The following is a 16149-nucleotide window of genomic DNA, read 5'->3' on the forward strand; positions in this document are numbered from 1 at the left end:
GTCATGGGAAGATTTTGGTAATAACCTGGAAAGGCTAGGTCAAGCAGCAGGGAAACCTTTCTGGACAGTAATAAAGAATCTTAGGAAGGGAGGGAAAAACGAAATGAACAGTGTTTTGAGTTCAGGTGAACTCATAATAGATCCCAGGGAATCACTGGAGAGGTGGAGGGAATATTTTGAACATCTTCTCAATGTAAAAGGAAATCATCATGGTGGTGGTGCAAACAGCCAAGCTCATGGGGAGGAGGAAAATGATGTTGGTGAAATTATGCTTGAGGAAGTGAAAAGGATGGTAAATAAACTCCATTGTCATAAGGCAGCAGGAATAGATGAAAATAGACCTGAAATGGTGAAGTATAGTGGAAAGACAGGGATGAAATGGCTTCATAGAGTAGTAAAATTAGCGTGGAGTGTTGGTTAGGTACCCTCAGATTGGACAAAAGCAATAATTGCACCTGTCTATAAGCAAGGGGACAGGAAGGATTGCAACAACTATTGAGGTATCTCATTGATTAGTATACCAGGCAAAGTATTCACTGGCATCTTGGAAGGGAGGGTGCTATCAGTCGTTGAGAGGAAGTTGGATGAAAACCAGTGTGGTTTCAGACCACAGAGAGGCTGTCATGATCAGATTTTCAGTATGCGCCAGGTAATTGAAAAATGCTACAAGAGGAATAGGCAGTTGTGTTCATGTTTCATAGATCTCGAGAAAGCATATGACAAGGTACCGAGGGAAAAGATGTTTGCCATATTGGGGGACTATGGAATGAAAAGTAGATTATTAAAATCAATCAAAGGCATTTATGTTGACAATTGGGCTTCAGTGAGAATTGATGGTAGAATGAGTTCTTGGTTCAGGGTACTTACTGGAGTTAGGCAAGGCTGTAATCTTTCACATTTGCTGTTCGTAGTTTACATGGCTCATCTGCTGAAAGGCATAAAATGGCAGGGAGGGATTCAGTTAGGTGGAAATGTAGTAAGCAGTTTGGCCTATGCTGACGACTTGGTCTTAATGGCAGGCTGTGCCGAAAGCCTGCAGTCTAATATCTTGGAACTTGAAAATAGGTGCAATGAGTATGGTATGAAAATTAGCCTCTCGAAGACTAAATTGATGTCAGTAGGTAAGAAATTCAACAGAATTGAATGTCAGATTGGTGATACAAAACTAGAACAGGTCGATAATTTCAAGTATTTAGGTTGTGTGTTCTCCCAGGATGGTAATATAGTGAGATTGAATCAGGTGTAGTAAAGCTAATCCAGTGAGCTCGCAGTTGCGATCAGCAGTATTCTGTAAGAAGGAAGTCAGCTCCCAGACGAAACTATCTACATCGGTCTGTTTTCTGACCAACTTTGCTTCACGGGAGCGAAAGCTGGGTGGACTCAGGATATCTTATAATTTAGAAGTAACAGACATGAAAGTAGCAAGAATGATTGTTGGTACAAACAGGTGGGAACAATCGCAGGAGTGTACCCGGAATGAGGAGATAAAGGTTAATTTAGGATTGAACTCGATGGATGAAGCTGTACGTATAAACCGGCTTCGGTGGTGGGGTCATGTGAGGCGAATGGAGGAGGATAGGTTACCTAGGAGAATAATGAACTCTGTTATGGAGGGTAAGAGAAGTAGAGGGAGACCAAGACGATGATGTTTAGACTCGGTTTCTAATTATTTAAAGATAAGAGGTATAGAACTAAATGAGGCCACAACACTAGTTGCAAATCGAGTATTGTGGCGACGTTTAGTAAATTCTCAGAGGCTTGCAGTCTGAACGCTGAAAGGCATAACAGTCTATAATGTATGTATGTATGTATGTTAAAGTGTCTGAATGTCTTGGAATAAATCTAGGAAGTTGATTTTTTTTTATCTATTTCTGATTCTAACGTGAATTTGATATGGGAATCGATACTATTCAGCCCAAGAAGGGTGGTGGGAGCGTCAGTTGATTTTTCATCTATGATTGAGTAGATATCAGCAATATCTATGATCTATGATGTTGGTGTGTTCTAAGTGGTCCATATTTATATGTTCGACAAAATACTCGAGGGCGGTGCTCCCATAAGTAAACCTCTCTGTTGGTAAATTTTATTCTCAAAAATGAAATAATTATTGACATGATATAGGCTTTTGTGCTTTATGCCGTGTCAAGAAAATAAGGTGAAATTCTTAAAGTTTCACAGAGAACTATGCTCTGACTCATCAGAAGAAAATCTCGTCTGCCCTCGAGAAAGGCTTCTAAAACAATGAGCTTTGAATTCAGATGTTCCTTCTGATGATGCAGAGCATAGTTCTCTGCGAAATGTAAAGAATTTCACCTTATTTTCTTGACACGGCATAAGCCCAAAAGACTATATCATGACTATAAGATGGGCCGTGAAAGCGTCAATGGCAACATGAAATAATTATTACTTAAGGAGAGTTTAAATATGTCTCTGAACTCATCTTTTTCAACAATGCTTAATTTACTGAATTTCGTTCAATTATTCCATATCAAATTTATAGGGGTTTTAACGGGGATATTGGCATACATATTGATGACATCAAATGAAAGGATCTTGTGGTGTTCTAGTACCTTTATACGTTTTATTCTTTCGCAAAGTTCTATGGATTTCTTTATCATTGTGTTCGCTTGGTACTGTACCGGGAAATGAGTGTGTGGGTTTGAGCTTGCGAAGGATCTCGGGTAGTGTCCGGTGTTTTTTGGAGCAGGTACAGAGGGATAGTATCACAGGGCAAATAATAGATGGTAATTCTTTTTTTCTATAAAATTGATTAATAATAGCCTCAGATATACCACCCTGCAATTGCAACTGTAGTTGGTAGTTAACATTTGCCAAAAGGAAGAAGAAAAGATTTATGTAATGATTTTCTTGACGTCTGTTTGCTTGAGAATTTCAGAAATAATTATTGTTCTTCTATAGATCATGAATAGCCTACAGTCTTTCTAATTTTAAATACAAACACACACAAATATTGCCTAGCACTTTGGAAATTGTCAGTTCATCATTTAAGGTGCTGACCTACAGTCTTTCTAAATTTTGAAACACAAAATAAACACACTCTTTTCATGGAAAGTTTGATAAATTAAATATTTGAACTCTTGCAGTATGTTTTTCAGTTTGTTTAAATTGAAAGAATGAAATGACTAAAACACTTCAACTAATTAATGATTTAGAAAGGAATTTATAGCAAAATATGAACTTTTTAACTGACGGTGAATTATGGATTAACATCCACACGCAGCACTTGTAAGAACATTGTACTGAACAAAGTGCTTAGTAAAAAGTCAGTCAGTTGTGATTACTCACTCAGATTGCGAGAAGATCTGCTTACACATGTTGGAGTTGTGCTGTACGGTGTCTGGAACATTCCGCGGAGTGCGGACGAAGACTCGAACTCAGCACCGATGATGTTCAGTGAAGATACCACGTTTCTCCCTCGTCGACGTCCCTTGATGGGTACCATAACTGAAGAAACCATATAAATCCCTCGTTGGAAGCGACGTTTAATGTCGCAGGATCTGGTAGCACTTTTGGCAAGATTTCCGTTGTCGTGGAAGTAATGTCGGAACGCGGAAAGTTCAGTTGGCACTATTGAGAATATTACGGATGTTATAGTGCTATTAAAACAATGTGCGTGGTAGTAGGAGGTGGCAGTTACTATGGCAACCAGTACACGCCTCTCATTTCAGCCAATCCCAGCTCGGCATGCACTCTCCCATTTCCTACCCCCGCTGTCATAAAGCTTCGATTGGCGGTCGGTCCGAGTTCCACGTTGCCAATGTAGTATACCGTAGCACATGTGGCTGGGCTAACAATGTCTACTTTAAGTGATATCATTGTCTGTATAGTGTGTTTTTTAAATCAACTAAATATTATAGTGCTATTGTGTTCGTGTTAATAAGTGTATCGTTATTGAGGCTGGCATTCTAGTGTAGTGTAAATTATAGTATTGTGTAGTATAGTGTAATTTTAACACCGTCTCATTTACCGAACTCAAAATGTTGCAACCCGTTCAGAGCACCGCTAAACGACAACGAGGGCGACCTAGAATTCATTCACCTAGGAGAAAGGCAAGGGTAATGGGGAGGCATGGCTTCGCTATTCGTGGTCAAGCTTGCGATATGGTATGTGCCTTACGGGAACATTTTGAGACTGAAGGGAAAAATGGGGGCCCACTGATAGACGTTAACAAAGTTGTAGATAGAACAGCAGCAGCTTTAAAATTTCTGAAGCTACAGTAATTAGAATACGCAAAGAAGAAGAAAAGAAAGAAAAGGAGCCTTGGGAAGAAGGTGAAGGGGAAAGAGAGGGAGTGGATGTATCTGGACCATCACATGACAGGTTATCAACACCGGGCAAAACCCGACTGATTAAAGCTTATGAGGAAGGGGAATGAGGAGTTTGTCTTACGATATTTGAGCTAATAAAATTACTGCTGAGCCACCTTGGAATAATAGCAACGATATTTAACGTTTTTCTAACTCTTTCATTGTCGCCGTTAATGGATATTATTTTCCGCAGAGCCTAGCGCAGAACGAGAGATGTTGACTGTGACGTAGTCACTCCTGCTGGATCATGTGGCAACACAGCGCTCCCACTCCTTTGTTCGGCGCCACGTGCTGCGAACTGTCAGAACACGCACATTGTTCTAATAGCACTGTAACATCACACACCGTCGTAATGCACAGTTCTATTTTTACACTGATTTTACGGCGTTAAATTAACATTCATAGTCCATGCTGCTGAAAACACAGTTTTTATATACACAGTTCATAAGCACTTGAAAACGTGATCTATCACAGTCTCTGAACAAATACTATTAACAGATTAACGCGGTTTTATGGTTATATTCACACCACACTAGTCCGTACTATTTAATATTATTGAAAAATGTCCTTAATGTTCACTGGATTTCTCACCGTAGTGATCAAAAGATCGAGAAAGTGCACAATGAAAATAGATAATCTTTGTCCTGTTCTGGGACGAATATAGAGTGAATACAGTCTCGCACAGTTCACTGTAAGGGAAATATGTCTTAGAAGTGGTTTTAAATTACGATTTCAATTTACCACACACAATGATTTAGCACAGTTTAGAATTATGTGGAACTTGCACAGTTCACGGTGTCGTATTTTAGTCAGTGAAATATGAGATACTTCTATTCTTACTTCCTATTATAGCTTCATCTTAATAACAAATTTGCAAGTATTCTGTCACCTTGAAAAATGTCTAGAATCTTACAGTCGTCGCGGCGCGGCAGAAACTTTATGTACGGTACGACGTCCTTTCACTATTACAACAGCGTTTGAGTACGGCCACTATTATATCCTCGCGAATCGCGACGGAGCATACTTTCTACACACACACACACACACTGTGTACACGGGACTGTACACTGGCTATGGCCTTGCCTTAGTGGCCTACATATACAAGTCAGGCGGGCGGCGCTTGGAATCAGGTGATATGGGGCGAGTATTTCTCCCAAACTTTAAATGGTCATATCGCAGAAACCACTGGACGGATTGATTTCATATTTGCAGGGTTTTACTTCCAGAACATTAGCTATAATTCAGTGTTGGTCTCGTGTCAATCGGTCCAGGCGTTAAAAATACAATCGAGAAAATTCGGTAGGGGAAGTAAGCTGCACGCGGCGGTGACGTCACTTGACCTTGCTTGACTTGCTTTCTCGCTCGTGGAGTGCAGTAGGTACGAGAACATTCTCTCACACAGCATTTCACGTATCGGAACTGAATTGTATGCTAGAAAATAAAATTTGTAATTTATATGTGCCAGGGCCTATGCCTTCCTGGTAAATCTTCCTCCTGGTCTGACGTAAAGAAAATTCGCAGAATTTTCTTTTCCAGGCTTTACTCTTCCTGCGGTACGTACTGCTTTAAGTTAGCCGAGTTATAAATACCCTCAAAAGAGCCATCCAGTCTTACAATTTCATAAGCTCCGTTCCTCAATACAGTGCGGACATGGTAGGGACCTACAAATAGTGGACAAAACTTGGCGTAATTCTCTCAGGGTTAGAAGTAGCTGGTCTGCGTATTAAAATTAGATCTCCAGGATGTAATGGTCTTCTGAACTTCCTGTTACGTTGGCGTCGTTCTCTGATGGCGGCTGCATGTCTTAGCCGGGTCTTAACTTGCTGTGGCACAATCATATTAGGTGTGGCTGGTAGAATTCGATCCCACGGTCGTTCTGATTTTATCCCACGATGCAGGCTGAGAGGAATGTCGTTCGTAGATTCATGCACAGTAGAATTGACAATTGTTTGCATTACTGGCAATACCTCGACCCACTTCCAATGATGTTCACTACAGCAAATTCGGCAGAATTTAGCGAGTTCTCTCATTCTTTCAGCTGGGTTAGCTTCCGTGTGCCTGATAGAATTCATGATATGACGGATGTTGAGTTCTTCTAAAGCCTGTTGGAATTCCACGGAAGTGAACTGATTTCCGTGATCTGTCAATAACTATTCAGGCTTTCCCATCTCGGGGATGTTTCTTTTTAGCCTTCTTAAGATGTTACCGGCATTAGCCTTCTGGATAGGCAACAGCATTGTATACATGGAAAAGACATCTACAACAACAATGACATATCTATTCCCCCTGATCGCCTTTGGTAAGGGACCGTATAGGTCGATTGTCATAATTTCTCCGGGCTTTTCCTGGATCAGCGGTTTGGGAAATTCCTTCAGTAGATAATTATTCGACTTGATCCGCTGGCACAAGTCACAAGACCGCAAAATTCTCCTAGTATCTCGCCTAAGGTATTCCCATGTAAATCTCTCCTTAATAAGGTTGACAACTTTGTCAGTACCAGCATGACCGGAAATTGAATGGCAATGCCATATGATGGCCTTTCACAGGTGCATAAATCCTGCATTGCGTCTTAGCTAAATCAATGTATTTCATAAGGATTCCATTTTGTAGGCAGTAGTTGGAAGACAGTCGTTGAAGACGTGGGAAGTCTTCGTCATCGACGGGGATCGAACCCTATTAAAATCAATTAATTCCCTACAATTAGAGTCTCTTCGTTGCATTTGGGCAAGGTAACGTAGTCATCATCATTCATGGTGTTAACTTGAATTTCGATGACGTCAGCAGGGTTGCGGCTAAGCGCATCTGCTAAGGCATTCTTACGACCAGGCTTGTGTATTACTGTAAGGTCGAACTGCTGGATGAAGAGAGCCCATCGGGTAACTCTTTCATTTGTTATGTCTGACGACACTATGAATGCCAGAGTTTTATGGTCCGTGAAAATCGTAATGGGATATCCATAAATGGTTTCTTCCAATACTGGAGAGAATAAACAACAGCCAAAGCTTCGAGTTCTGTTATAGTGTAAGACTTTTCGTGAGGTCGCAGTTTCCTACCTAGAAATGAGACAAAAAGTCTGATCTGGATTTTCAGGTCTCGCTTGATATAGCACACCGCCTATTCCTATAGAGCTGGCATCACAGTCTATGAAGAATGGAAGGGAAAAGTCCGGATAAACTAATCTGACGGAATTTTTCAACATCTCCTTGGTAGCAAGGAAAGCTCGTTCACATTCTTCAGTCCATTTCCATCTATTATTCTTAAGAAGTCGCTGAAGAGCTACAGTCTTAGTGTAATCTGGACAATGTTGAGAGAAAAGTTGACAGAGTCCTAGGAACTGTCTCACATTTCTAATGCCCTGAGGTCTAGGAAAGTCGATGAAGCTCTTAATCTTGGCAGGGTTGGGCTGAATTCCATCACCGCTAATTACATGTCCTAGGAATAACACTGATGTTTGGAACAGCTGACTTTTCTGGGCATTTATTTTGAAATTCTTTTCCAATTCCTGTAAGACTAAGTGCTCTTCGAAAGTTCTCGATGCTATTAAAATGTTATCAACATAAATTGTAGTTATGTCCTTTACTTCATCAGATAAGTGTTTTTCTAAGGCTCTTATCAGCACAGCTCCAGAATTAATTCCGAAAGGTATTTTGTTAAAAACATAGGTCCTATTCTCAAACAAGAAGCCTGTAAAAAGTCTACTTTCAGCGTCCAATTTTATATGATAATATGAGGAAGTTCCGTCAAGGCAACTAAAGAAATTCATGCCGTGGAATCTTCTGATGATATCCTTAAGTAGTGGAAGACGGTCGTATTCCAATGTCGATCGATCGTTGAGGGAACGAGCGTCGAGCCAAGTCCTGATATTGCCGTTAGGCTTACGCACTATGGCCAATGGATTCAAATATTTAGTTACGCAAAGCGAAATTATCCCATCAGTTACTTTATGAATTAGATCACGAACTTCTTCCCTATATTTTTCTGGAATGGGATATGGCTTTTTCTAGTAAGGGGATAAGTCAGCCGGTTATGAGTACCATCTCAACGTAACTATCTTTCCAGGCTTATCATCGAACACACATGAATATTTCTGTAAAATTTCCTTCTTAGCCTCCTCTATTTTTAATTTGATTTCCGGGTGTTCAACCACACTGGCTATTGACACTACATAATCCGGACCTATTATGGAGTTCTCATCGAATAGGGACTCTACACTGTCCTCAATCTGGTCACCCCTTCTACTGTCTGCTACGGCTGGCGCTTCCTCGCTTGCAGCGGGCTCTCTAGTCACCACCAGCTTCTTCGAAACGGGCTCCATTCTCTTGAACTTCCAGGTCGCTTCGTCCTACCAGCTGTAGCCCTACGGAATCATTCTTCACTTTCACGAGGTTGGCATCATAATCAATGGTTCCGTTATATTTGATCATAAAATCTGATCCAAGAATCAGGTTGAATTAAGGCGTGAAACTACCAGAAATATGTGTTCGATTGACTGGCTATTTATTTCGAATTCTAAAAATGCCTGTGACTTACATTTAACTGCTTTATCAGGAACTATCCCTCTTACTTTAATCTGAGCTGCGGGTAATAATAAAATGTTACTCTGATTTTTAAGTGAGTCCACAAGTCTATCAGAAATTAAAGAAGCTTGCGCTCCAGAGTCAATGAGCGTAATCACATGCAAGTTGCCTCTGCGTACAGTAATAACAGGTAATGAACGAGTAATTATTGGCCTTGGTGTCTGTGCGTCTTCAAACAGCAATTCAGATTCATCAGTGTGCCAGTAATTGATGGCAGCAATTCAATAGTCCGACATCTCGTCATCGTGATTTACTGCCAATCTCTTTACTGTGTGATCGGCGTTTTTTATAGCGCTTGTTGATTCGAGGTCAGGCGATCGTTGCGCTCTCGGTCCGAACTGACGTTGGTATTCCAGGGATGTGGCTCCAGGTTCATCAGGATTGCGGTTTCTTTCCCTGGCGTATTGCTGTGTATCCCTCTATATTCTTTCTAAGTCCCGTCTTCTGGACTCGTGGTTTCCTTCAGGAGTGCGCTCACGCTGTCTCCATGAGTTTCTTGGTCGGTAAGGATGTCTGTCCTTATTCCTCTGACGTCTAAAATTTCGGAATCGTGTGTGGTTGGTAGGGCTTATTCTGCCTTCTTCTCGTGGCCTGCGTTCCTCTCTGGCGGTTTTATCTCCGTGGAGTTTGTACTTATTTCTCTGCTTCTGCTGCTCTTTGGAGTAGATTGGGTATTAGCCATGTCTAGCCTGCGCAAAGTAGCGTCGAAATGCTCTAATGTTTTAATATTGGTAGCGACTAATATCTCCTGAACATGAGGCGGATATTGAAGTGTTAGAATCTGAATGAGTCAATATCTGGCAAAGGCGGATCCAACAATTGTAATTTCTTTAATTGCATTAGGCAATAATCGGAATATCGAGAAGTATTGATGGAAGTGTTGTATTTCCTAGCGTATAATTGCATCTTGACGAGATGTTGCGTCTCAGCGTCCCAAAACCTTTTAAGAAGAGCCTGTTTTAAGTCTTCATAGTTTTTAAAGCTGCTCTTAAAAGCTATGAATCATGATAAGGCTCGTCCTTCTAGAAGCTTAGATACGACTCCAAGTTTTCGGTCGTTTTCTACCCTATTTTCTTGCAGGTAATCTTCGATTTTCAACAGGAATTCTCGGGCGGTGTACTCGTCACGTCCTGAAAATTTTACCGGTTTGTCATCCTGTATTTTGATGAGGGTGGTTGTGTATGTATTTTCTCGACGAACCAGGAATTGTAACGTCAGTCGTATGATCTCTTAGTTTAATTTGATTGACCTCTTCAGATAAATTCTCAATTTTGTAATTAATTGAGGCGTCTAAGTCTTATTTCATTTTTCAAGTCAGCTTTGATAGCTGCTTTCCGTAAGAACGTGCAAGTTATCTCTGTATGAGTGGCGTCTAGCTGTCCTGTAATACGCTTGTCAAGCTCTCCTTGAGTACTTTTAATGAGCCCTATCTCACTTCGTAATTTGCCCACATCATTATCTAATGCATCTCGCAGGTTTTCCTGAACCTGAGCTTGCGAGATGTTACCATGGAATTCTTGAAATTCCGTTCGTAAATCTCTAATTTCGGTGGAAAATGCTTGAACAGAAGGAAGAACATTTCTAAGATCTTTCTCTAAGGACTTGATAACCTCCGTCTTGATCTCTTCCTTGACGGACTCTTAAGTTTGCAACGAACTGGTCCCGCATGCTTTTAATGTGGCTTCAACTTCAGCGCTAGAGTCCATTAGTTTCTTTTCGAGGCGAGTTCCAGTTTCACGGAATCGTTGCTCCATAAGGGGACTGGATTCAGTGAGCCTTTTATTGATAACCTTATCGCCCTCAGCGAATTTAGTTTCCAAGGTCCAATCGATCTTGGAAGTTAACTCTTCTACCTTACTGTTTGCCTCAGTTAACTGCGCCTGCAATTTGACTGTAACTGGTTATTAGACTCGTTCATTTGAGTCTTTAATTGGTTATTCTGAGCCTGTAATTGGTTATTATACTACCATTTGCGTGTTAATTCGATCTATTTTTGCGTTCTGATCGTTAATGCTAAGCCTAAGAGCTTTAATTGTTGTAAGGAAATTATCCATGCTGCCAGAATATTTGATGAAGTCAAATGTAAGATATAACAAGCTCTTCGCGTTCGTAGTAGCTCCAGTCGAACCCCGTACTTTAATTGAAATTTATTACACCTTGTATCGTGCGGTGTGCTATCTATTATGGTTATGGCGTTCAAATAGGTTGCTGAGTTCATAGTAGCTCCAATCGGTATTTATTATGTCTCGTATCGTGGCTCCAATCGAGCCCTTCACGTTCCGGACGCCATCTACTATGTCTATCTCTGTACTGGGACATGATTGTGGGGTTTGAGCATGGGAAGGATCTCATATAGTGTCCGGTGTTTTTTTGGAGCAGGTACAAAGAAGAATAGTATCGCAGGGCGAATAATAGATGGTAATTCTTTTTTTCTATAAAATTGATTAATAATAGCCACAGACAAATCACCCTGCAATTGCAACTCAACTTGGTAGTTAACATTTGCCAAAAGGAAGAAGAAAAGATTTATGTAATGATTTTCTTGACGTCTGTTCGCTTGAGAATTTCAAAAACAATTATTGTTCTTCTATAGATCATGAATAGCCTACAGTCTTTCTAATTTTAAATACAAACACACACACAAATATTGCCTAGCACCTTGGAAATTGTCAGTTCATCATTTAAGGTGCTGACCTACAGTCTTTCTAAACTTTGAAACACAAAATAAACACACTTTTCATGGAAAGTTTGATAAATTAAATATTTGAACTCTTGCAGTATGTTTTTCAGTTTGTTTAAATTGAAAGAATGAAATGACTAAAACACTTCAACTAATTAATGATTTAGAAAGGAATTTATAGCAAAATATGAACTTTTTAACTGACGGTGAATTATGGATTAACATCCACACGCAGCACTTGTAAGAACATTGTACTGAACAAAGTGCTTAGTAAAAAGTCAGTCAGTTGTGATTACTCACTCAGATTGCGAGAAGATCTGCTTACACATGTTGGAGTTGTGCTGTACGGTGTCTGGAACATTCCGCGGAGTGCGGACGAAGACTCGAACTCAGCACCGGCGATGTTCAGTAAAGATACCACGTTTATCTCCCTCGTCGACGTCCCTTGATGGGTACCATAACTGAAGAAACCATGTAAATCCCTCGTTGGAAGCGACGTTTAATGTTTCAGGATCTCGTAGCACTTTTGCCAAGATTTCCGTTGTTCGTGGAAGTAATGTCGGAACGCGGAAAGTTCAATTGGCACTATTGAGAATATTACGGATGTTAATATCACACAGCGTCGTAATGCACAGTTCTATTTTTACACTGATTTTACAGCGTTAAATTAACATTCACAGTCCATGCTGCAGAAAAAACAGTTTTTATATACACAGTTCATAAGCACTTGAGAACGTGATCAATCGCAGTTTCTATCACAGTCTCTGAACAAATACTATTAACAGATTAACGCGGTTTTATGGTTATATTCACACCACACTAGTCCGTACTATTAATTATTATTGAAAAATGTCCTTAATGTTCACTGGATTTCTCACCGTAGTGATCGAAATATCGAGAAAGTGCACAATGAAAATAGTTAATCTTTGCCTGTTCTGGGACGAATATCGAGTAAATAGTCTCACACAGTTCACTGTAAGGGAAATATTTCTTAGAAGTGGTTTTAATTTACGATTTCAATTTACCACACGCAATGATTTATGATATTAGCACAGTTTAGAATTATGTGGAACTTGCACAGTTCACGGTGTCGTATTTTAGTCAGTGAAATGTGAGATACTTCTATTCTTACTTCCTATTATAGCTTCATCTTTATAACAAATTTGCAAGTATTCTATCACCTTGAAAAATGTCTAGAATCTTACAGTCGTCGCGGCGCGGCAGAAACTTTACGTACGGTACGACGTCCTTTCACTATTACAACAGCGTTTGAGTACGGCCACTATTATATCCTCGCGAATCGCGACGGAGCATACTTTCTACACACACACTGTGTACACTGGCTATGGCCTTGCCTCAGTGGCCTACATATACAAGTCAGGCGGGCGGCGCTTGGAATCAGGTGATATGGGGCGAGTATTTCTCCCAAACTTTAAATGGTCATATCGCAGAAACCACTGGACGGATTGATTTCAAATTTGCAGGGTTTTACTTCCAGAACATTAGCTATAATTCAGTGTTGGTCTCGTGTCAATCGTTCCAGGCGTTAAAAAGTTCGTAAAAATACAATCGAGAAACTTCGGTAGGGGAAGTAAGCTGCACGCGGCGGTGACGTCTCTTGACCTTGCTTGACTTGCTTTCTCGCTCGTGGAGTGCAGTAGGTACGAGAACATTCTCTCACACAGCATTTCACGTATCGGAACTGAATTGTATGCTAGAAAATAAAATTTGTAATTTATATGTGCCAAGGCCTATGCCTTCCTGGTACTGTACTGATAGTGTGTACTAAGGAAATCTTGAATACATTGAGATAATTTGTACGTCAGGCTACCCCTAAAATGTATAATAGGTCGTATAGGGATGTTAGCCTTTTGATTTTTTGGTAACGATTTTGCTTCGGGTAACCTAGGGTACATGGCATATAACCACCCCCTATATGGAACAGTTTCCAACCGGTCAGCTTGGAACATAAGCATCTCCATCGTTTTCTGTCCATCCACCACTTCTCTTCTCTCACTCTCGTCCAGTTCCCTCCTCTTGTCTCAATGCTCTTCTTTACACTTTTCAGCCATCTGTCTCTCGGTCTTCCTCCAGGTCTCCTTCCCCTGAACTCCATTTTCAACATCTTTCTTGATATCCTCTCTTCTCCCATTCCATACCACTGCTGCCTTGATTATTCTATCTTTTCCCGTAAGGATACCTCATTTCTTACTCTGTCCATTCTTGTACTTACAGGTTCAATCGTTTCTCAGAATAGTGTACCTGCGAGGAACTTAAGTAATGTGTCCCTCAACTGTTACACGGTTCTTCAAAACCATTCAACATTTGAGGCGTCTAGTATCAAAACCGGCCACGTCACAAAATCTACGAAAATGAGTTAAGGTTATTAACGTGAAGTAGAAGTATAGTACTATCAGGTGAAACAAGAATATGCTTTGAAATCGCCCATGTCTTCACATTAGAGCACTGAATTCTTGGTCGTGCAACAGAATGGGCCAAGTCATGCAGGCAGTGAATTCAAAACCGGCCATGTCATGTTACACCATTATTCTCTGGAATCATGTGTTATATTATGCAACAATGTGATAATATCAGTAGGCAAAATCGTTCCTTATATTGTACAGTGTATTCTTTGAAGTCATAATATTTTGTTCGATTGTAGCACTGATTTACGTATTCGCAGGCTTCTAACGTCATTTGCGCAAAAGCAATCCCATTTCCTGTGTGTCGTATTTTGTCATTATTGTGTAGTATAACGTGTATATTTTTCCGAGTGGTGAACTGAAAAATTTATTATCATACCTTGTCCTACATAATGGAAACAACAATAGATGAAACTACCCAGATCAAGTGCAAGAAAGAGAACAAGAGATACATCACATTGGAAATCTCAACAACAAAAGCGAGAGTAGCAAGAATAATATTTCACTTTATTATACTACATATTATCAAAGTTTCTCACACAACATTCTGTTCGTGTAAAAGAGGAAAATCGCTGGCTCAAATGACACCTCACACAGTGATCAAAGGCATTACTCTTACTGTCTCTAAAACAAAAGATATAAAAAATCCCTTGCAGAACCACTTTGGCTCAACACGGCAAGATCATCTATCACCGCAGTTCTATAAAACTATAATATTAGCAAGTGAAACAGCTTTCACTGGTCATGAGAGTTCCAACACCGTCTCTGAAGTCTGCGTCAGCAGTCCACCTGAAGTGCCTGACATTGTATTATAAATAAGAGCAAATTGAAGGCTTAAAACAAGAATATTACTCAGTATGTGTGACCAGTACCTATCTTAATAATGATTCTATTAAGATAAGTGACTATTATTGCTGATCATTTTCTTTTACTGCGTTCAAGATCTAAGTGAACTACAAACTTTTAGTGAGAGAAATCCTATTTTGTATTCTCCTCAGCTTTCTCATGTTCTTCCTATATATATTATTATCATCCCATGTGTGCTGAAATGCTTTTTTTTAAATGCAATAAAGAAAAGTAATTACAATGTCAATTTATTTTCATTAAATTGCCTTTTTTCACAAGGTTTTGGAATTTAAATTGAATACAGTTTCAGAAAAAAAGCCTAAAATTATACAAAATTTGCAACAAAAACGGCCAAGTCAAAATTTATATTAACAAAAAAGATGGGTTCATTATAAGTCAGATTTCTCAAAACAGCGGAACTTATTAATTTTTCATTAAGGATATAAAAAAAATATTTTGTGGCTATCATTGATTTGTCTCTACAGGTTTTTCGTCTATACTGAAAAATATGCCCTCAGTGACTTGGTCGGTTTTGATACTAGACGCTAGTGATGGGCAACGCTCTCGCTCGAGACCCTCGAGACTCGCGAGAATTTCGAGACCGATCCTCCTATGGTGCAAGCTGTGCGACGCACCAGTGACTACGACTGTAAACTTGATAGTATATCATTGGCAGTAATTGTCTCATATGAAAACGTGTGAGCCAATACATTTTGTCAAAAGCCAGGAAAAGTACTGCATGTTCAACTATGAGCCTCTTAATACCGTTAACGAAAGTTAAAACAGAATGTCAGTATCTTAAACTGTTCACGACTTATTTGGGGTGGACATCCTAGCTGAATAACTGTAGATAGGATGTACACCTACTTGGATATTAGAGGCATGCATTATTCGAACCTGAAACGGGGAAGATCTGCTTTGTTACATACGCAACCCCCATTACTCATGAGTGGAACGTGTAATCTAAAATGCCCGACTTTGCTCCAATTCCTTCAGCAGGGGTGATGGGCAACGCTCTCGAGAGCTTCTCTTGTGTGCTGCGAGCTGTGTGACGTCCCAGTAACTACGAGTGTAAACTTGAATGTTACCATCAGCAGTTCTCATATGGAAACGTTTGTGACGATAAATTTTGTCAAAAGCCTAGGAAAGCACTGCATGTTGAACTATGAGCTCCTTAATACCGTTAACGAAAGTGAATACAGAATGCCAGTATCTTAAACTGTTCACGAGTTACGTCATGTGGACTTCTTAGCTGAATAACCTGTATATTTTTTTAATTGTTATTAGGACGTAAA

This window comes from Anabrus simplex, chromosome 1 (assembly GCF_040414725.1).
Source record: "Anabrus simplex isolate iqAnaSimp1 chromosome 1, ASM4041472v1, whole genome shotgun sequence".
NCBI lineage: Eukaryota > Metazoa > Arthropoda > Insecta > Orthoptera > Tettigoniidae > Anabrus > Anabrus simplex.